At 36.5% G+C, this 22,594-nt stretch overlaps 1 long non-coding RNA gene and 2 pseudogenes across 3 annotated transcripts in view; 2 read left to right on the forward strand and 1 right to left on the reverse strand.

Moving 5' to 3' along the window:
- Positions 1-1,347: 1,347 nt before the first annotated feature.
- Positions 1,348-22,594, reverse strand: part of LOC138924609 (uncharacterized) — a 31,950-nt gene continuing 10,703 nt past the window's right edge. Inside the window, exons 3-4 of one of the 3 annotated variants that reach the window (XR_011439598.1) lie at positions 3,728-3,822; positions 1,348-3,645 (exon numbers count right to left, since the gene is read on the reverse strand). This is a non-coding gene — a long non-coding RNA (uncharacterized lncRNA). Of the gene's footprint in view, positions 3,823-11,631; positions 11,829-22,594 lie in introns of those variants that run through there. The other 2 variants (XR_011439597.1, XR_011439599.1) reach the window with 2 other exon arrangements.
- On the forward strand, positions 7,837-8,776 carry LOC138924516 (olfactory receptor 4C3D-like; annotated as a pseudogene).
- Positions 21,199-22,097, forward strand: LOC138924517 (olfactory receptor 4C6-like; annotated as a pseudogene).

Below are 22,594 nucleotides of genomic sequence, written 5' to 3' on the forward strand. Positions count from 1 at the left end.
ATTAATTAACCAGCTGATTCGTCATTTATATACAGTCAAAACTAGAAAAAACAAATATTGAAATTCACAAGATCATTGAAAGAATCTCACTACCTGATTTCTTAATTCTTTTAAAGATTATTTTATTTTATTTTTTTCTCCCCAAAGCCCCGTGGTACATAGTCATATATTTTAGTTGCAGGTCCTTCTAGGTGTGGCATGTGGTACATCACCTTGATGTGGCCTGATGAGCAGTGCCATGTCTGCACCCAGAATCTGAACTGGCGACAAACTGGGCTGCCGAAGTGAAGCACACGAACTTAACCACTCAGCCACGGGGCCGGTCCCTCACTACCTGATTTCTAAACTTACTATAAAAAAAAGTAACTAAGGCAATGTGGTATTCAAAGTATAAACATATAGACCGATGTAACAGAGCAGAGGATCCAAATACAGACACACATCTAAATGATCAGATCATTTTCCACAGATGCAAAGTGTGTACAATGGAGAAAAGACAGTCTTTTAACAAAAGATGCTACATCCCTTAAATATCCATGTGCAAAAGATGGGCTTCAGTTGGTAAATCATACCACATAAAATAATTAACTCAAATGGTAGTAGAACTAAATGTAAAATCAAATTTTAAAGCTTCCAGAAGAAAACATGAGAAAAATTCCTTGTAATTTTACATTAGACAAACATTTCTTAGATTTAAATCCGAAATCATAATCGAATAAAAGAAAAATGGTAAGTGAGATGACATCAAAATTAAAACATTTGCTCCTCAAAAGCCACTGTTGAAAGAATGGAAAAGTTAGACATACAATAGAAGAATGTCTTTCAAAGCACACATCTGATAAAGAATTTGTATGCAGAATATAGACAAGACTCTCAAAATTAAACAACACACTTCTGTATAAGCCAAAGGTCAAACAAGAGAAATTGTAGAAAATTTTGAATTGAATGAAAATAAAAACACAATCTATAAAATTTTAAAAGATATTTCTAAAGTACTTAGAGGGAAATCTAGGTCTTAAATACCTATATTAGAAAAGAAGAAATATCTCAAAACTAGAACTTTAGCTTCCACATTTAGAAGCTAGAAAAAGAATGATGAACTAAAAACAAACAAACAAAAAGGAAAAGGAAGCATATTATAAAGACTGGCATGCGCACCAATAATAGAAAGATGAAAAACAATGGAGAAAATCAGAGTTTGAGCTTGAAAAGATCAGTAAAATTTATAAAATTTTATCTAGAATTTAACAAAAAGCAGATAAGATACAAATTAATATAAGCAGGAAGCATATTGACCTTGTAGAAATTAAAATGACTATAGCAAATATTATAAACAACATACGCAAACACATTAGTCAACTTAGATGATAAGGACAAATTCCTAAAAGGAAAAATTACCAAAATTGACAAAAGAAGAAATAGAAATCTGAATAGACATATAAAAATAAATAAATTGAATTTGTAATTAAAATATTTTTCACTCCTACCAATATCTAGACACAGATGGCTTCACTACCTAAATTTACTAAACATCTATATAAAAAATAATAGCAACTGTTGATTAGCTCATGTAAGAGATCTTCTTTTCAATTTATTTATTAAGGCAGTATTACCCTGATAACAAAGTCAAAAAAGAAACATGAGGAAAGAAAACAGAATATGATATCTCTCACATTTGTAGATACAAATATTCTCAGCAAAAATATTAGCAAAATAAATCCAATAATGCGCTTAAAGAGTAATAAATCACAACCAAGTAAGATCTATCCCAGGAATGCAAGGTGGATTTAACAAACGAAAAGCAATTACTGTAACACATCAATTCTGTAAAATAAAACACAAAAACCATATAGCCACCTCAATAATTGCAGAAAAAGTGTTTGAGACAATCCAACACCGATTTAAGATACAAAAAAATAGTCTGAGCAAAGTAGAAATAGAGAAAGTTACTTCAACCTACCAAACATTCTTCTTGCAGCACACTTAATGTTTAAGGAGTGAGTGATTTCCCCTTAAAGTAAAAATATAATGCTGGAGGTCCACTCTCAGTACTGATGATAGATAGATATTTAAAAAGGTAGATAGATACATAGATGACATATAGATAGATGGACAGATAGATGATAGATTAATAAATCAGTCAGTCATCTGAAGTTGAAGTAAAACTGATTTTATTCACAGACTTCATGATCTTATAAGTAGAAAATCGTAAGCATTCCACATACACACACAAAAACCACTAGAATAACTGAGTTCATCACAGTCACAAGATACAAAATCATTATATGAAAAACAATTTTATTTCTAAATAGTAGCAAAATAATATCTGAATGTGAAATTAAGAAAACTATGTGATTCATGATAACATAAAAATACTTAGAATTGAATTTAATGAAAGAACAGTACTTAATCCTGAAAATTACAAAACATGTTAATTGGTACTGGTATAACGTAGACAAATATATCAATGTAAAAGAATCAGTGATCCAATAATAAACACATAATGGCTGATTGCTTTTTGTCAAAGCTACCAAGGCTATTTATTGGGGAAGGATACTCTTTGCAATAAATAGTAAAAATTAATTGACTACTCACATGCAAAAAGGATGAACTAAAACCTATACTTCAGACCAAACACATCATTAACTCAAAATGGATCATAGACCTAAATTTACAAACAAAAAGTACAAATTATATATCTGATGATAGTTTTACATCAATAATATATAAAGAATACTTACAACTAAGGTACAGTCATTCACTGCATAATGATGTTTCATTCAATGATGGACCCCATATTCATTAGACAGTGGTCCCATAAGATTAGTACCATGTAGCCTAGGTATGTAGCAGGCTGTACCATCTAGGTTTGTGTAAGTACACTCTATGATGTTTGCACAATGACCAATTGCCTAGTGATGCATTTCTCAGAATTTATCCCCTTCATTCAGTGTTGCATGACTGTATAGAAAAGCAAATGCAATCATTAAAATAGACAAAATACTTGAATACACGCTTTAACAGAGAAGATACAATCTAAAAGGAATATTATGAGTTGGAAAGAGGCAGAATGACGTGCTATGAGTTTCAGGTTCCTCGTTTAAGGCATAAAAAATCAAAGCCTTAAGAACGAAAATATTCTAAGTTAAACCTTTTTATGATATTGATACATTTCTAATCCTAATTTCTACATCCTGTCTAATTGTCACCCTAATACTGAGAGTTGAATCAATATACCTGTGAGCTGATCCTGGGGAATCAAGACAGTGAACTATCTCTGCTCAGTATATAAGGTGATACTTTTGGATTTGTTTTGGGTTTATCATAAATTAGTTCTTCTTATCAGCCTAGAACATTAGGAAGAGAATTTTCCTTTTTTAACTATGAAGTAGGTAAATAACTCAGTTTTTTTTGTTCTGGTCAGGTAATACAAAAACAGCAAGTTCAGGAAAGTGATATTTTGACTTAAAAATTAGTTCAAGAAATGGAGAAAACATCAGATTATTTTTCCAGTCTAGAATCTCTTCACTCAGTGTCATTGTATGTGAGTATGTGAAGGTGTGTTTATATTCCTCCTGATGTCCTGGAAGGAGGGCAGAGAATAAAATTCCTCAACTTCCATCTTCCTTTTCTTTAGGGTCAGCCCTGAAAAGAAGACCCCACTTAGATGGAATACACAGCACAACCACTTTCTCCAACCAACAACTTGGGAAAAGTTTTCACTTACCTCCTTTTTATTCTGCTTTCATTCTGGCTTACCCCTCCAGTTTGAAAATCTGTGTTGCTGTCTCTCCAGGGTTTTAAACCACTCTGTCCTTGGATCTGTATTGTGCAAACAGAGTTTTCTGGTATAGCTCTGGGAACTCTTCTTTTGAAAAACTACCTTCATGGACAACAGACTGATTTAGACCTAACTCTTCTTTTTCCTTTTTCACACTACTCTAGGCCTTGGGGAGCTAGACTAGACAGATGTTTGGTTCTAAAGCAATGTTTCTACCCACCACTGTACCTGTACTATTTTCATAATTATCATGTTAATCTAATTCCAGAACTGGCAAAATAAACAACTACTTTGAAAAAGTACTGTAAACTTTACGTGGTGCATAGTACCAACAGGTTTCACAACAATCACTTAATGTACATCTGAAAACAATATTTAAAAGTTATGATTGGGGATGGCCCCATAGCTGAGTGGGTAAGTTCACGCACTCTGCTTTGGCAACCCAGGGTTTTGCTGGTTCTGATCCTGGGCACAGACATGGCACCACTCATCAAGCCATCCTGAGGTGGTGTGTCACATAGCAAACCAGAGGCACTCACAACTAGAATGTACAACTATGTACTGGGGGGACTGGGGAGAAGAAGAAGGAAAAAATGAGAAGAAGATTGGGAACAGATGATAGTGCAGGTGCCAATCTTTAAAAAAAATTACAATCGCTATCAATGTTAGATTGATTTAAAAATATTATAATGAAAAATGTAAGAGTCAGATAATTAACCACCTAAATGTTTAATTTATGCATCCAAATATCCAGACTACATAGTAAGTCTGTTATCAAAGATACAAGTTCATAAGTGGTTGGCTTTTATTTTTCTCTTTTCATGGTGTTTTGTCTTCATGTAGACTTAAGGAAGGAGTTAAAAAATTAAAGATGAGTGCTATAAGTTAACTGATGTTTGGTTAAGTGATGTGAAATAATTGGGTTGTTGGCAAGATCTGCTAATGCTGGTGAAATACCCTGAGGTCTAATTAGCCATAGCTAAGAAACTTCACAGAATTTACCTACTAATAGGATATATGTTAGCACTTTTAAGGCTGAAGAGAAAGGTCGTATCCAGAGATGCCATTTATAAATCAACAAAGATGCTTATTTTAGCTCAGCTAGTTGGCATTTTATTTATTTATTTATTTTTAAAGATTGGCACCTGTGCTAACATCTGTTGCCAATCTTCTTTTTTTTTTATTCTTCTCCCCAAAGCCTCCCAGTACATAGTTGTATACTCTAGTTGTGAGTGCCTCTGGTTTTGCTATGTGGAATGTGGCCTCAGCATGGCCTGATGAGCGGTGCCATGTTTACACCCAGGATCCAAACCAGCGACAAAACACTCAGCCGCTGAAGTGGAGTGTCCTAACTTAACCACTCAGCCATGGGGCCGGCCCCTAATTGGCATTTTAATCTTACAACTTTACTTTGTTCTTGGTGAAGTAACAGCTCCCTGGGGCCCTGGCCATGAAGCTACGTCATACAAGTTCATAGTGAGGTTATTTTTTCCAGGAGGTCATTTAATTATAGAATCTGAGATTTCAATGGATCTTACAAGTCATATAATTACCCCTCACCCCCACCAATCTGAGGTTTAAATCTCTTCTTCAGCATGTCAGGTATCAAGAAAGATAGAATAAAGGACAGTACTAACAACTTAGGAGTAAAAATATTTTGAGGTCTTTTGTGCTTATTGATATATATTTAAAATAGTTAGAATCGTATTACCTATTCAAGTTTGCATCCAAGTTTTTCCCCACTTAATATTACAATGTAAAAATTTTGCTGTGATATCTCATAATTTTTAAAATATCTCTATTGAAAACTACATATTATTCAAATATATTCACTATATTTTACTTATCCATTTCTCTAATGTTGGAATTTCCATGTAGTTTCTCATTTTCCACAGCTTTTAATCATTGTATTTAAAATATTTATACATAATTTTTTTCTCTTTTAAAAATATTTTCCTTTAAGGTTTATTCCTAGAAAGGTTATTGTGGAGTCAAAGAAAAAGGAGAAAGTAATTTGTATTTCTTCATAGTTATTTCTAAATCACTTTTATTAGTTATATCTTATTTTTAATTTATGTCACTATACTCTTTTCTGATCTGTTGGAGAGTTCACCTCAGAATAAGAAAATGCAGCAAAGCTATGCACTTTGTTCTCACATAAGTATAAGATCTCTATTTTGTATAATTAAATAGTAATGTTCTTTTCCACTATCTTTGAAAGGAAAAGAAACCTTTTTGCAGAGTACAATTTCTTATATTTATGTTTCCTCTTTTCTTTCCTTTGGGAAATTTATGTCCCCAAACCTCCTCATTCTATTAGTAAAGTGATTTCCTATAACCAGGAATGATGGATGATGGATGTTATGGAGGTTGGGAGAAGATGATGTGAGAATGCATATGGCAGACACACAAAGGAGTGAGAGGATCTCATGGATGGACGACCTGCTGCCATTTGTAATAAAATGTTGGGGGGAGGGATTTCCAAAGGTATTTAACAGGAACACTTTTTAAGACTTTGTGTGGACATATATAGGTTAATATACATAGCAAGTGTCCAATAAATTGACTGAGTGGACATGTAATAGGTACTTATAGTAAGTAATAGATTTTAAATGTGTTTGTGTCTGTGTGTATATATGTAGAGAACTTTATTTAGCACACTCTTTCTTTCTGTTCTCCACACTAAGTTCCTATTTTTACAGTTCAAAAATACGGGTTTCCTTTGCTTGACAGATCCTTCTGTATTGAACACCTACCCAAGAATTTTTTTTTTACCCCTGTCTACTGAAGCTGGAAATTTCCTGAATTTCACTATGTTAAATTGTATTTGGAACAGAATTTTGAAGAATAAAAACTATTAATTAACAAACACTATAGTTATCTTAAAAGTAAAATGACCCAATAACATACTCTTTCCTTAAGGCAATTAATATTTTCCTACTTATTCTATAAAGTGTGTCAGAAACTATTAAATTGGAAGGCAGCTTCCTTTCAAAAGTGTGTTTCTCATAAAGTAGAGGGTAGTGATAAATAGAGTGGGAGGATGATAAGGCTGGAAATCCTAGGTTTATAGCTGGATAAGCGTGCATATTTTTACAAATGAAGATGTAGGAAGTGTGATAATTCACCCAGCATTTATTCATCACCCAATAGGCGCCAGGCATTGCAGATGTTATGCCAGGCACTGTGCTAGGCACAGCAAGAAAACACATGTGAATAGCATAGTGTTTTGGTAGGTACTAGGGAGTGTGTGTCACCCATGACTTATTTGTTTCCCTGATCTGTCTACTTCTGACAAATAGTTATTGACCACGTCTTTCTTTCCACAGTTAGAGCCGTGGGTTCAAATGTAAATTCTCCTGGAAATGGGAATGACTTTTACCTTATAAAATCTATCTGAGAGTTGTGATTTGTAAGCTCACAGACACAGAGGAGGGTTTGGAAGCACAGCACATCAAAATAACTAAGCAAAGTCACAAAGTTGGAGGGGGCTAGCCCCATGGCCAAGTGGTTAAAATTCCACACATTTTACTTTGGAGGCCTGGGTTCTCAGGTTCAGATCCCAAGTGCGGAGGTATTCCATTCATTTGCCATGCTCTGGAGGTACCCCACATACATAATAGAAGAAGATCAGCACAGGCGTTAGCTCAGGGCTAATCTTCCTCAAGGGAAAAAAAATAGAGGAGAATACACAACGGATGTTAGCTCAGGGCAAAACTTCCTCACACAAAAATAGGTCATAGAGCTGGAACCAGGAGAATCTAGATGTCAGATATATAGTATTTTCTCAGTAAACCACATGTCAAATGTTGCCCTATAGAGGTTTTATAGGTGACAGGTACTAGGTGTCTGAAGAGATTGAAAGCAACATGGAGGTAATGAGGAAGAAGTGAAACAATTACTGGGGCAAAGAGTGCCAAGGACATGCTCCATGTTTACAGTGACTACTCTATTTTTGTACTGTGAAATACAGACTACAACCCCTTCATGATTATTATGGATTTTTTTTATCCCTTTGTAGGTAATGTAGGTGGCAGGAAGGTGTTACTTCCTGAATGGATCACCTCACACCTCCCAACAATATGACTGAATTTATTCTCTTAGGACTCACACAGAATCCAGACTTGCAGAAAATACTCTTCATTGTCTTTTTGTTCATTTTTCTATTTACCGTTCTGGCCCATTTGCTCATTGTCATCACCATCTCCCTCAGCATCACACTTTCAGCTCCCATGTACTTCTCTCTTACTTACTAGTCCTTTATAGACACCTCCTATCCCTCTGTCACCACTCCCAAGATGAACATCCACCGGCTGTGCCAGAGAAGAACCATTTTCCTCAGGGGCTGCCTGATTCAGCTCTTTGTAGAGCACTTTCTTGGAGGATCAGAGATCATCCTCCTCATTGTCGTGGTCTATGATAGCTATGTGGCCATCTGCAGGCCTCTGTACCATATGACCTCGTGCAACAGGGGCTGTGCCACCTCCTGGTGGTAGTGGCCTAGATCAGGGGGCTCCTGCACCCTACTGTGCAGATTCTTTTCATGCTTGACTTGCCCTTCTGTGGTCCCAAAGTCATTGACCACTTCATGTGCAATCTCTTCCCACTGCTGAAACTTGCGTACAGGGACTCCTACGGGCTCGGAATGGTTGTGGTAACCAACAGTGGCGCAGTGTGCTTGCTTATTTTTTCCATGCTGCTCATCTCTTTCATAGCCATCCTGACCTCCCTCAGGTCCTATGGCTCCAAAGGATGACACAAATACCTCCCACCTTGTGGCTCCGACTTTACTGTACCTGTACTCTTTCTGTGCCTTGGATATTCACCTGCATGTGTCCTGTGGCCACCTACCCTGTGGTCAAGTTAGTGACTGTATTCTTTGCAATCCTCATTCCCGTATTAAATCCCATCATTTACAGAATGAGAAACACGGAGGTAAAACATGACATAAGGGGAGACAAGTACCATATGATTACACTCATTTGTGGAAGGTAATCAAACACATACATAACAAGAACAGACTAGTGATTACTAGAGGAGTGGGGAATGAGGGAGGGTGAAAGGGGTAAAGGGGCACACATGTATGGTGATGTATAAAAACTAGACTATTGGTGAATATGATGGAGCCAATAAAGAAAATGAAATATAATAATGTACACCTGTAACTTACATAATGTTATAAGCCAATATACCCCCAACAAAATAAATTAAAGAAAAAACAGAGAGAGGCAAAGGGAGAATTGATGATAGAAGGACAAAGCAATGTCACAACAGCAGCAGAATGAGAACACGTGATGCGATGCTGGGCTATGAGCATAAGAATGCAGGTTGTCTTTAAAATGTGGAAAAGGTAAGGAAAGGAATTCTTTCCCCGAGGCTTCAGAATAATCAGCTCTGTCAATCTCTTGGTTTTAGCCCCATAAGACTCATTTCTGATTTCTGAAGAGAACTATAAGAGAATAAATTTGTATTGTTTTAAGGCAAAAAAAAAAAAATGCCCCAAGGATTTTGTTGAAGATGAGAATAACTTAGGCTGTTCACGCCGAGAAGGTGATGATGTATATAAATAGGGAGGATTACATCTGTCATGAACTGTGCAAGAACATCAACAAATTTTAAAGATCACTGACAGAAAAATAAGTCCCAGATACTAATGTTCATTGAGTAATTAATAGTGGCCAAGCCCTCTGACAGGTGCTTTAATGTACGTTACCATGGCACCAATGCTCATGTGCATAGGTTCAGGCGATGTAACAGAAGAACAACCATAAACACATAGTGCGATGATCCTACAGGATGCTTTCTCCAGGCTCGCTGCTCCTTTACTGAATGTTCACATGTATGTGACTGGGATGGAGTTGGCTTTTCCATAGAATCTTGATCTCAGAACTTCTTTTCTTTTGGCTTAGCCTTTGGTAAAGCAAAAAAGAGGATAGATATTCTTTGATAGATGTACGGGGCAGGAACTGCTGGGGAGTGAAAGAATCGCTGAAGATTTTTTTTGACACTAGGAATTTATCAAAAGCAAAAGAGGGCCACAGAAAAGGAAGAAGTGTAATTTATAATGGATCTCTGCTATTTTTCCTTGGCACAAAAATTAAGCCAGAAATTTTAAAATTAATCTTAATTTGGTCTTATTTTCTTAAATATCCTTATGACTCACAGTTTTTCTTGAATATAGAAGAAGTTTTTTTCCCCTTACCAAGACTTGAGAAGCCATTTGAAGGAACAAAGATAAACATTCTTTTACTTAATCTGAGCAAAAAGGCATATGGCCAGGATCCAAAGCTATTGCTTTGTAGATGTGATACATATATTTACATTAAATGAGCACTTTATTATCTATCAGGCATATTCACTTCATTTACGTGACTTATCCATGTAGTAAATTGGTAGTCCCATTATTACTATCCACATTTTACAGAGTAGCAAATTGAAGTCAAGAGAGATTTACTAATTTATTTGCCTCAAGTCACACATCCAGGACTTTCAACTACAAAATTTGAATCCAAGTCTTCTAAATCTCAGTCCTACTTTCTTTCACATAAAGCACAGTTGTCTGTGGTATGTTGTTGTATATAGGAAAGGAACTTTTTTGCAGTCTTAATGATTCATTTTATCCTTCAAGAAAGATGGTGTAAAATTTGTTGTAACCTTATGTCAAATGTAGCAATATCTTTAAGTGGTAATGCTGCTCTATGCATGTGGGACATATCAGGTCATTTTATATTAATATATAATATTTTATAAATCAAAGCTTCTATAACTGTAAGAGTCAAACTTGTGTTAGCTCTCACAAATGTCCTTTTTTCAAATTCACTAGTCATACGGAGCTATGTAATTTGACTATACAGTGATGCCAGAGCATGGTATACCTGTTCTTTGGGGTGATTGTGTGTTCTAACTTATACCTGACTGTCTAAAGTTCATAAGATATAGAACATTTTCTCACAAAGTCTAAGCCTGGAAGATAATATAAACAGCACTTAATCTATTAAAAATGATCAAGTTTGCAATCGCTGATGAAAATTAAACACTTCAACAGAACCTAGATTAAATGACGTGGTTCATTTTGACTGTCAGGCGATGAATAGAAGCCAGGTGTAAGGATAGGAAAAAGTGTCATTTCTACCGTAAGACAAAAGAGATGACTTGAAGAGGAAAACTAAGGCCAATGATTTGTCTTAGGGGTGACTGTGAGTGCTCAGTGGAGGTGTGACAAGATTAACAAGACACAGACTAAATTGTCAAGGCAAACCCAGAAGGTATAAGGACTGAATGAGGAAATGTGAGGCAGTTATATATTCTCAGTAGGTGGAATCTTGCTGGTTTGTGAACAATTTTAAGGAATGTTAAGATATTTCTTTGCACTCATCATCAGGACTCTCTCATGAAAGCCAACTGCTATCTGATTTTTTTCTGATACTTAAAACAACATATGAGGAAATGAGTATATTTAATCGAAAAATAATAAGATAAATAATATTTAGATCTATTGTATAAGGATACTTTGGTTTTTATGACATTTTCATTCAATGAAAATGTTAGGCATTAAGGGAGGGCAGTGAGCTAATGCTTGTTGAAGGCCAACTATGAGGTACACATTTTGATAGATTCTCTACATGCTTTAACACTCTTAGTGTAGCAACAAGTTTTATTAGAAAGGCTTTACTTTCTTTATTAGAAAGGACTTTTCTCCATTTTATACAAGAAGAAAATGAGAGTTAATGAGGTTAAGCAACAATATCAAATCTTTTAGACTCTGCCTTGTCTGCTCTTCTCACTTCGCAATACTCCTTGCTAGCATGATGTGAAAATATCAAAAACACAGAACCAATCCTTGGCCACATTGTACAGACTGGCCTTGAGGCATTCTCCCCTCATTTTGGGGGACCACTTTCTTCCCTTCATCCATACCTTGACCTCTGTTTCCTAGGTTACTTGCACTCTCTTGATTCTTCTTATGCCAGAGAAAAGCCATCTGATGATCTCATTTCCAAAGATGTATTCCCTTTTATGTGCATCATGAAAAGTGTGATCCAATGAGCTAAAGAAATGAAATTCAAATGGGTGAATTTCAAAGACAGTGACACATGAGTGAGAGAGATGTTTGGGGAAAGAATAAACAGCTCAGTCACTCAGGAGAGTGATACTTTGTTTGGGCAGGAGTGTAGCACCCTAAAGAGCTAAATGTTGTTTCTATAGGGCTTTTCCCATTGTTTTCCCATAGTGTTAATATTTATTACTTGAAAACTGGCTCCGCAGTCATTTAAGTTCAGGAAATTTTCACTGATTTCTTTTATCCAAAAAATATTCTTCCTTAACTACAATGTACTAGAGAGTTCCGGGGACTGGGGATACAATGTTGAATACTACAGACAAGTGTTGCATTTGTATGAAACTTAAATTCCAGTGGGGAATATGTGAATAATAAATAAGGTGACAAATGAAAAATGTAATTGTGTTACTAATAAGAATGATAAACACGTTTTATCAAGGGGGTGATGCAGAAGAGAAGAATTGTGTAGTTGTTTGAAGTACAGCTAGAATTTTAGTTAGGTCCAAGTTTATATAACTTCATTGTTTACCCTCCTTTCTTTTTATGAGTAAATTACTCTAACACATGCATTTGCAATGGGGATGCTATCTATCCCTGGTAGGTAAAAACAGTTTCTTGAGAGATGAAAATATCACACTTTTTAATATATAAATCACAGAAATACATTAAGTACATAAATAATATATCTATGATGTTAAAATTTTAGGGTGGGTGATTACAGGAACGAAATGTCTAGAAAAGAGGCTTAAGGGAGCAATAATGACAAGAAAAGATTGAGGAGAACTGCCTAGCCCATGGTTAGATAAGAACATGGAGTGATGTCAGCACATTGGTAAAGACAATCCAAGCACAGATCTTGGACCTGTGAGGATCATATCTGGGAAAATCGAGAGGCTGTTTTCTTCTCAGGAGACTTCCCAGGTATATGGTCAAATACGTTAATGAACCAGTTATAATCTCCAAAATACATTGCATATGTAGGATATTGATATTTTTACTATTAAAGGTGGAAAAAGAAATGAAGACTATAACCCCAAACGTTTCTGAATTGAAAACTTGTCATTTGAGGAAACTAATTGTCAAGGAATGAGAAAAAATTTTGTCCTTATTTTTTCTGGCTGAAGTACATTTTTTAATACTTAGTAATAGCAACTGTCCTTCAGTTAGATGTGACACAATTTTAATAATAGTCTCAAAAGATGAAAGAGCTTGGGGCCGGCCCCGTGGCCGAGTGGTTAAGTTTGCTCGCTCCGCTTCCGTGGCCCAGGGTTTCACTGGTTTGGATCCTGGTCAAGGACATGGCACTGCTCATCAGGCCGTGTGGAGGTGGTATCCCACATGCCATAGCTAGAAGGACCCACAACTAAAAATGTACAACTATGTACTGGGGGGATTTGGTGAGACAAAAGAAGGGAGAAAAAAGAACATTGGCAACACTTGTTAGTTCAGGTGCCAATCTTCAGGAAAAAAAAAAGATGAAAGGGTCTCAGATTTCTTGATAGAAAAATTTGGACCTGCTACTTGTTAGGTGGCCAAGAATACATCCTATTGACTTTTCTTCATTTATATTATCGGGGCAGTTGGGTCATTGTGTGGCCATTCTGTTATTGAAGGAGAGAGATTAGCTGTGGAGCAAATAATTGAATGGTGTATACCATGATCTGGTTTTGTGTTTGTGGTGCATCACCTTGTCCAGGCTCCAGTGATGTTCTGTGGCTTGTAAAAGTGGATCATTGCAGGGGTAGATGGGAATTCACTGGTATGGTGATTAGCTCCTCAGTCAAAAGAGACCAGCCTCAAAAAGATGCAGTTGGAATGATGCAAGTGATCAAAATGATGCACACTGAAATTCTGTGTCATTTGAAAATGGCACTCTGTTCTCTTTTGGCTCAGGTCTATTACCCAAAGGGGAATGCCTTATTATTTTTCTTCTAAAATGTGGATTGGAAAATGTTTACAAATTAAGCTCCAAGTGCAGCCAAATTGCAGAAACAGTTCTGTGAATGATTTTGTGAACAGCTTAGTGGCTGTCTTTTTTAGCAACCTTTCTTATTTTGATGACATTTAAATTCCTTTGCCAACCACAAGGGTTATTTTCTATTTAAGTCCTTGAATACTTAGAGCATGTGTTTTAAATCTTTCTTTAAAATCAATAGAAACTCTAGTCCTATTAAAATTACTTCCCAGTGACTGGTTGGATGATTTGTTTCCAGTGCATGTCTTCTTGCATCCACCCTTGGATTTGCTACGTTGAAACTCTAACGTGTCATGATTTCCTGCTCTTTTGAAGATAAAAGTCTGTGTGAGTACATCTTGGATGGGGCCAGAGTTTTTGGTGACCCTGCTGATCCCAGAAACTTCACTTACACAATATCCACCTTCTACTTCCTGGGACCATCAGGTAACCGGCATTTGGAGGTCATGGAGAAATCATCAGACTAAGTTTTGCAGGTGACTTTAAAAACTTGAGCATTAAACATGTTCTTTTAATTTAAACTACTATTTTGAAACCATTGAAATAACTGAATCACCTACATGTGAATAATTATATTATACCTAAAATATGTCAGTAGTTCACCTATTTTATCTATATACACAAATTGTGCTCGCAGAATGGAGAGCTTTGAGCTAACAACAATTTTTAGCTTCTTTTCCTTTAATTTCTTTTGATAAATTATCAAAATGTAGGTGTCTACCTTTTGGCCTCTCTCCAAATCATGAGATTTGCAAATAAAACAATGTGTTTATGTTTCAGAGATGTTCCCTTAGGACAGGGAGGAATGGGACTCGCTGGCATGTCTAGGACAGTTTCAGAGAGATTTCTATTTCCCTTTTTTCATGCAACATTTTTGTGTGTGTGTTTATTATACATATGCATTGCATCTATATGTTTCTGCTTTCCTCTTGTACTAGTTTCCTTTAACCTTTATTTTTCTACTAATCACTTTTGAGAAAAAAGTATGTAGTATTTTCTCTCTGTTTTGATTAGTTAATGATACTTCATGTTTCCCCAGACAAAAGCACAAACATTATTTGTGCGTGGCTCTGCCCACAAGGATGGTTTTGGTGCTGGTGCTGAGGGTGATGCTGATGATTTGCTCAGGGAAGGGGAGGTGAAATCAAGAAAGGTTGGTCAGGGATTAAGCCCCCTCTCTCCAGAAGCATTCCAAGAAAACAATGATTTTTTTTATCTACAATGATATAGTAATTTTGACCCTATAAAACTGCTACTACAGATAATTCTGTATCCACATATCTCTCAAGGAAAGGCAAGTGAATTAGGAAGGCTACAAACAGAAAAAGTCCTTTAAGTGCCTTTAATTAGAGATGTACACTACTGATGATGTGTGTGCCCAGGACACAGATCTTCTGAAGAGCACAGGGCCACTGATTGTTCATTAAAAACACTGACCCAGAGGAGCTCACTGGACACACTACTATCACTTCTTGTTATCCAGGATTTTATTGAGGAAATTATTTTGCTCCATAAGAAATTCAGACACAAGAAACAGCTATCAGGTGTAAAGTCAGCTTCTTGGATTCAAATTCAGGCTCTATCACTTACTAACTGTATGGCCTTCAGGTAATTAAATATTCTGCTTTTTCTCAGCCATAAAAGTTGTGCAAACATAGCCAGATGCAAAGATTAAATGAGAAAACATGTATAAAGTACTAATAAAGTTTCTGGTAGAGAGCATATACTAAATTATTTATTATTATTATTAGTGAGATATGGAAATCCATACATAGGCCATATAGTTATTACATCGCATGTAATTTAGCTTTCTTGGATACTGATCATATCTTTATTGCTTATGTTGTCAATGAAACTATCGATGGAAATGAGACTGTTCAGGATTTTGAGAGACTAATGTTACAGAATCTATCAAAGTTAAACATAGACATGTCTTTTGACGTGATGGTGACATAAATTTCTCCAACAGAAATATTCAAACCAGTAAGTAAAGAGTCCGTAAGTGATGTTCATTGCAGCATTGTGCGAAAGGCAGAATATTAGAAATAATATAAATTTCAAGCAAAAATGGGCTGATTAAAGGAATTATGGTGTAACCATAAAATGGAGTAACATATAGAAATTAAAATGAAGGAAAATTCATAGATAACTGACACAATGCACATACAAACCAAGTTAAAATTCTAGTATATTATTGTACTTTTATATACTTTTATCTAGAGTAAAACAAATACACGACTGTGCATACACAGCATACCTACCTACAGGTGCACATATGAAAACCATGCACTAACTTGTTATTGGAGGTCGAGTGAGTGCTTGTTGTTGGGAGTGATCCTGTGACTTTAAACTTTCTATCACTCTATCTGCCTATACAGAATATTTTCCAAGGGCCATGTTTAACTTTTATAATTTATAAAAATAAATTATTTTTGTTTAAACTATTCTGTATTTGGTAAGAACTGCAGACTATTTTAGAAAACGGTTTTGGGAAACATTTCTTTTAATGTCAATGCAAAAACTTACATCCCACCTAGTGTTGAGGAGTCCTTGAGCTGATTTCCTGCCACCCAACTGAGGATTTAATAGAAGCAAATGCAAACCCACATGTGTTGAAAATAAAAAGGCAGATAATCTATTTTAAAATGATTTGCGGTCAGTATCATTCGCTTCATCCTGGGAAAGAAATGGGGATGCTCATCTAAGACCTTTATGTTGTAAAACCCTTTAATCTTTATGACAAACCTTTGGGATGGGTAACATTACTTTCCTCTTTTATAGAGGATGAAACTGAGGCACAGAAAGTTTGTCTGGCATGTTATAGGAACTCAGAAGGAACAATTAACTGTACATAGAAAATCAGGAATTTTATGTGTGTTTCTTTAATCTTGTAGCTCTTACTACTCAATTCCCAATTGAACTCCAGTCCACCTAAGCACATATGTTCAAGGAACTTGTGCCTTGTGCTAGTCAGGGTAAATAAGTTTTATGAGACACACAACCAAACCAGGCATTATAATGTTTACTAAACATTTAAACTATAATTTAAGTTAATATTTCTATCACATTTTAATGTTTATAAGTTTAAAAATTAAAATGTAAATTATAATGCTAGGAACTTAATATGTTTAAATCAACAACTCTGCAAAAAGCACCTGAGATTTAGAGAGAAAATATAACTTCTGGTTAATTACACCCCTGAAAGGTGCATAATAAAATCCAGTTTTTGTGATGTCAAAGTCCATATATTTCACTCTGTAAACTATGTTTTTCTTTTCTTTCTTTAGGTCCTGCTCACGCTGATGTCATTCTTGTTCACTGTCTAAATTACAAGTTTATAAATTTAGAATTTTCTAAATTCTCATGTCAAGGACTATCTCATTTCATCATCTTTGAAATCTATAGATCATACTATACTAATAGTTTCCCTCCAGAACTTATACCAACATGCACTGTTTCATGAGTGCTCATTCTTTCTCCCTCTTTATAGTTAGGGTATTTCCTTGTATCCCTCAGACTGAGGGATATGCTATTACATGAGAACTATGTACTATCTAGGTAATAATTAGATAATTGAAGAAATATAATTTCTCACTTCTTTATATGAACAATCTCTTGAGTGATGGTATTTCACAGGAATACTGGAAAGAAAAAGATACTATTACAAAAAGGATCTGATGGGAGTGATTCATACTGAACTGGAAGTCCAAGGTGTGGTTCAGCTCTTGGGTTTGGCTGAAGCATGTCTAGGAGTAGAAATGATAAAGATGAAGGATCGTAAATGGGATATTTGACCCTGAATGCCAAAGAAATAGCAGCCAGGCTCTGACAACAACGTTCTCTCATTTCTGGAGGCAGAGACTGGCACCAGCATTGCTTGGTCCCCATGGTTCAATGCAGTTTTCTTTGGCTGAATTCAATATCATGGATTTAATTAAATTTAATTCAATGACAAGAGTGTACATAGCACAGCATTAGAAATTTGGTGGAAAAAGAATAAATTAGCTATCCTTAAGCATCCACGTAAGGAGATAAAAACAACATAAAATTTTAAAAAAATTATAAGATTATTGAATTATTGCTGATATGCAACCTATTAAAGTGTATGGAACAAATATTCAGGATGGCAGTGGTGAAGGGAGCACTGGGGAGGAAGAGAGGTATGAAGGAGAAGTGGTAATGGATGTGTTGATATCAGACTACATAGACAGAGGTAGCAAAAAATCAGAAGCTTATAGGAATGGAAAATAAGCATGATGGATATTTGAATAGTACTCCCCAAACATTCTCCTGCCTGTTACTTCCCTTGATCCTCATGGAAGTGTTGTGAGGCAGGACATACGATTCTTAGAGGGGTTGTAGAACATGGTGGTTATATATATGAACCACAGTGCTATTAACTCGATCACATACACACCAAAAGGCTTTGAGCAACTTGCACAAGGTTTCTAACCCTTATCCAATGCTTCAGAAAATCAGGATGATACTCGTTCCCCTCTCATATGGCTTTTGTTAGAATTATAAGAGCAAATCCTGCAGCTCTTAACATAGTACCCTCAAATAATAACTACTTGAAACATGTTGACTTTAATTTCTATTGTATTCTTTTATTTTTGCAGGATTTGAAGGTTATATAGTCAGTCAGTGGCCTGATTGAGATGGAGAACTAAAATTGCTCATTCTAAACCTATGGCCTTTCCCACTGTACTAAAGAGATTGAGATGTGTGTTCTGGCAGTAAGAGGTAGATTTGTCTGCAGTGGGAAGGAGATATAAAATTATGAAGTTTATTACATGGGGGACAGTCTCGAATATCAGATTGAGAAGTTGAGAAGTGTAGTAGTAGTCAAAAGAAATTTGTGAGGAATTCACAGATTTTAAGACAGAAGGAGATTATTATCCTTTCTAGTGCATTTGGTTCTGGAATATTGTAAGTCATGAGATGGTTCAAAGGAAATCTTACTTGGAAGTGTAAGCATTTAATCTAGATAAGAGCCATGTTGCTGTGTTCGAAAGGGAGAGAGTCCCTGATATGGCTTATTTGAAACCCTAGCATTTTTCTCATTTATTACAACTGTCTCATTCTCCAGATGAGGAAACTGAGACCCAGAGTAGTCAGCAATGTAACAGCATATCCTGGCAGTTAGAGGGAAACCTGGAATAAAACCTAGTTACTTTGATATCTAAGAACGTGTTCCTTCTCCTTCATTAATGCTGTTAAAGAACTTTCGAAGTTCTTGGGCTGGAGATGGGAGAGAGGGTTAATCCATATGGTAGATTTGCAAAGAGTGTCTGGAAGCTGTAGACTTCACTTAGTAAGAAGGATAATTCTAAGAATGTGTCTTTGAATATTTAGGTGAGTCTTAGAGAATGCATAGTTTACATCCCCATTTGAAGTGGTAGTGTCTAATATATTCTCACCAAGGGACAGACAGCCTCTGCTTAAGTACCCTATGCTCCCGAAACAGTTCTTTTACCATGTCATTTGGTGGCAGCAACAATTGTGCTTAGCTAGTGAACCCATTGTTCACATCTTCAGTGGTATAGTGTAATGGGTAAGATCTCGTGTTATGAAATGAGATTACCTGGATTCCTAATCCTCAATTATTTTAGATGAGATGTTTAATGTCTCCAAGTCTCAGTTTCCTCATCCTCAAGATAGCATTTGTGATAGTACATATCTCATGTGATACGAAAAATAAATGCAATCATGCATGCAACATACCTAGCACTTTGATGGTACACGGTGTAAATTAACTGAGTTGTTTTATTGATATTTTGATTATTCTTTAGAATTCTTTATTTCATCTGTGAGCACCCCTTCACAAGGAAAAATGGAATAAATGATTGACTCTGATTCAGACTCATGTGCAGAGACTGTCAGCTAAGTTGGATCTGGGTCTTCCTGGAGCAGAGACTTAAGGTTTTATTTTCTTTAATCAGCATATATGAAAAATGATAGAACCTTGGAAGCTTAGTTAATGGTTGTAACTTCTAGTTTCAGATTGGATTTTATATATGTGTATATATAACTGGAACATCCTCTTTATTGTGGAATTGTTCTTGAATTTTATTGTAGAGTTGTTTAGGGTAACAACCACAGAAAGTATAAATCTATCTCAAGGGATTGTTATAAAAACAAAATTGTCACGAGTCACAGTGGCTCTTTCATAGTGAGCCCTAGATATTGTCAACAGAGAAGTGGTATAGTTTGTTATTGGTATTGAATCTGAATCAGAAAAAGCTGGATTTGAATTTGGCTTCAATGTTTACTAGTCGTGAGAACTTAGTGTCAGCTTGTTCATTCCTTTAAGCCTCAGGATCTTATCTCTAAAATAAAGAAAATGTCTCATAAGATAATCCACTGGCTGAGACAGTAGGGAGTTACTGAATATTAGCAATATGTAACAATAATAATAATCCAGCTTAAGAAGGAAGAGGAATACATGGAAAGAGTACAGTTGTTAGTAAATGGAGAGTCCTTGGGACATGACCTGTCTTACAGGCTCTTCAACTAGCAGGTGCTCAACAAGTATGTGGAATAAATTAATGAGAATTTACTCAAAATGCTCCAGGTTCTTGGTTCTTGGGTGTGCCCAGTGATAAGTGGAGGTAGGCTTCCTAGCCTGAGGTTTCCAGAAAGCAGAGGGTAAGAGAAGAGCTGGCATGTAGGTACTTTATTTTGGAAAACATACGGGAGGCAGTAAATGGGGAGAGTGTAACAGGGGAGGGAAGAAAGTTAATCCAAGATTGTGTTAAGCTGGTCATCATTTATCCACTGGCTTCTATCTACTAATGATCCAAGGTTTCCTTAAGGTGGGTTGATTCCTTCATCTTTCCAGGTGTACGTACACATCAGAATAATGAAGCAGGGTCTTCTAAGTGTCTAAGGCAGCAAGTATCAAGAGAGAAAGCAAGAGACATACTGGTGTGAAGAGGTGTTTTGAGGGGATCAGTAGGATCAAGTTGTTTAGGCCATAATTGTTAGCAGCTGGTTGCTGTATCAATGGCTGGAGAAAAAGGTAGGTTAAATGGGTGTGATAGGGGCCGGCCTGGTTGCATAGTGGTTAAGTTCATGTGCTCCACTTTGGTGGCCTGAGGTTTACAGGTTCAGATCCTGGGCACAGACCTAGCACTGCTGGTCAAGCCACCCTGTGGTGATATCCCACATAACAGAGGAAGATCAGCACAGATGTTAGCTCTGCAAAAATCTTACTCAAACAAAAAGAGGATATTAGCTCAGGGCCAATTTTACTCACACAAACAAAAAGGTGTGGCAAAGAGTGCAAAAATGTGCAATACACTCAGTGACTACTAATTAAAGATATGATTCTTTTGTAGATTTTCAAGCTCAGAGCAATGTGCTTGTATAAGCCCACAATAAATGGAGAATCCTAATAATGTGACAGAATTCATTGTTTTGCACATTACAAAGAATCCAGAGCTGCAGAATATACTCTGTTGTGCTTCTCATCATGTGCATGTCCACAGTTTTGGAAAACCTATACATTCTGGCCACCATGGTCACAAGTCAGAGTCTGAGATCACCTATGAATTTTTCCTTACTTCCTTGTCCCTCATGGATGCCACCTCCTCTTCTGTCATTGCTCCCAAAATGATTGTAGACTGCTTTTCTGAGGGCACTACCATCTCCCTCAAAGGCTGCATGGCCCAGCTCTTTGCAGAGCATTTCTTTGGTGGTGTGGGGATCACCCTTCTCATTGTGATGGCCTGTGACCACTATGTGGCCATCTGTAGGCCCCTGCACTACATGACCATCATTAGCTCTCGGGTGTGCTGCCTGCTCCTGGGTGGGCCCTTGGTAGGATTATCCATGCACAGAGAGATACAGCTTTTCTTCATGTACCAAATAAATTCTGTGGCCTCAATATTATTGATCACTTTATGTGGGATTTGTTTCCATTATTGAAATGGGCCTGCATAAACACCCACATCCTATGCCTCTTAGTCATCCTCAACAGTGGGGTGATGTGTGTGACCATCTTCCTTGTCCTCATCACATCCTATGTGGTCGTCCTCTGCCCTCTGGATTCTTGCAGTTCTAAATGGTGGCATAAAGTTCTCTCCACCTGTGGCTCCCACCTTACAGTGGTTGCCTTGTTCTTTGTGTTGTGCATTGTCATGTACATGAGGCCTGTGGCCCCTTAGCCCGTAGAAAAGACAACGGCTGAGTCCATTTCCATCATCATGCCTGAGTTAAATCCTTTGATCTATACCTTGAGGAACACAGAGATGAAAAACTTCATGAGAAACTGTGGATAAAACTAGGGACCCTGGGCAGTCACTAGCTTATATGCTGAGGACAAAGCTTTCCAACAAGGGCAATGAGGTCTTACTCTCCACATTCATTCAACCCATTGGGCACAAAGCTGCCAGGGGCACGTTTTAAGCATGCAAATCAGGTTAAGATACAACAGTCAGGTGGCTGCCCACCTCTCCAGTGCATTTTGTACTCCATCTTTTTCTCACAAGGCTCTAGCCACTCTCTCTCTCTTTAAACTGTCTTTTGAATAATTCAAGACTTTCCAAGCTTTTATTCTTTCTCTGATCACTGCTGGAATTCTCTTTCCCAGAGATTTTGCTTGGCTGGCTCCACTTCAATTTTTCCATTTTCAGATGAACTCCCACCTTCCTAGACAAGTCCTTCCTCTTGACTCTTTCTAATCATCCCCTGAGTTATTCTATAGTCCTTCAACCAGTTATATCCATAATATCAATGATCACAAAATGTACTTTAATAAATTATTTCTTGACTTTTA

Source organism: Equus caballus, chromosome 6 (assembly GCF_041296265.1).
Source record: "Equus caballus isolate H_3958 breed thoroughbred chromosome 6, TB-T2T, whole genome shotgun sequence".
Taxonomy (NCBI): Eukaryota; Metazoa; Chordata; class Mammalia; order Perissodactyla; family Equidae; genus Equus; species Equus caballus.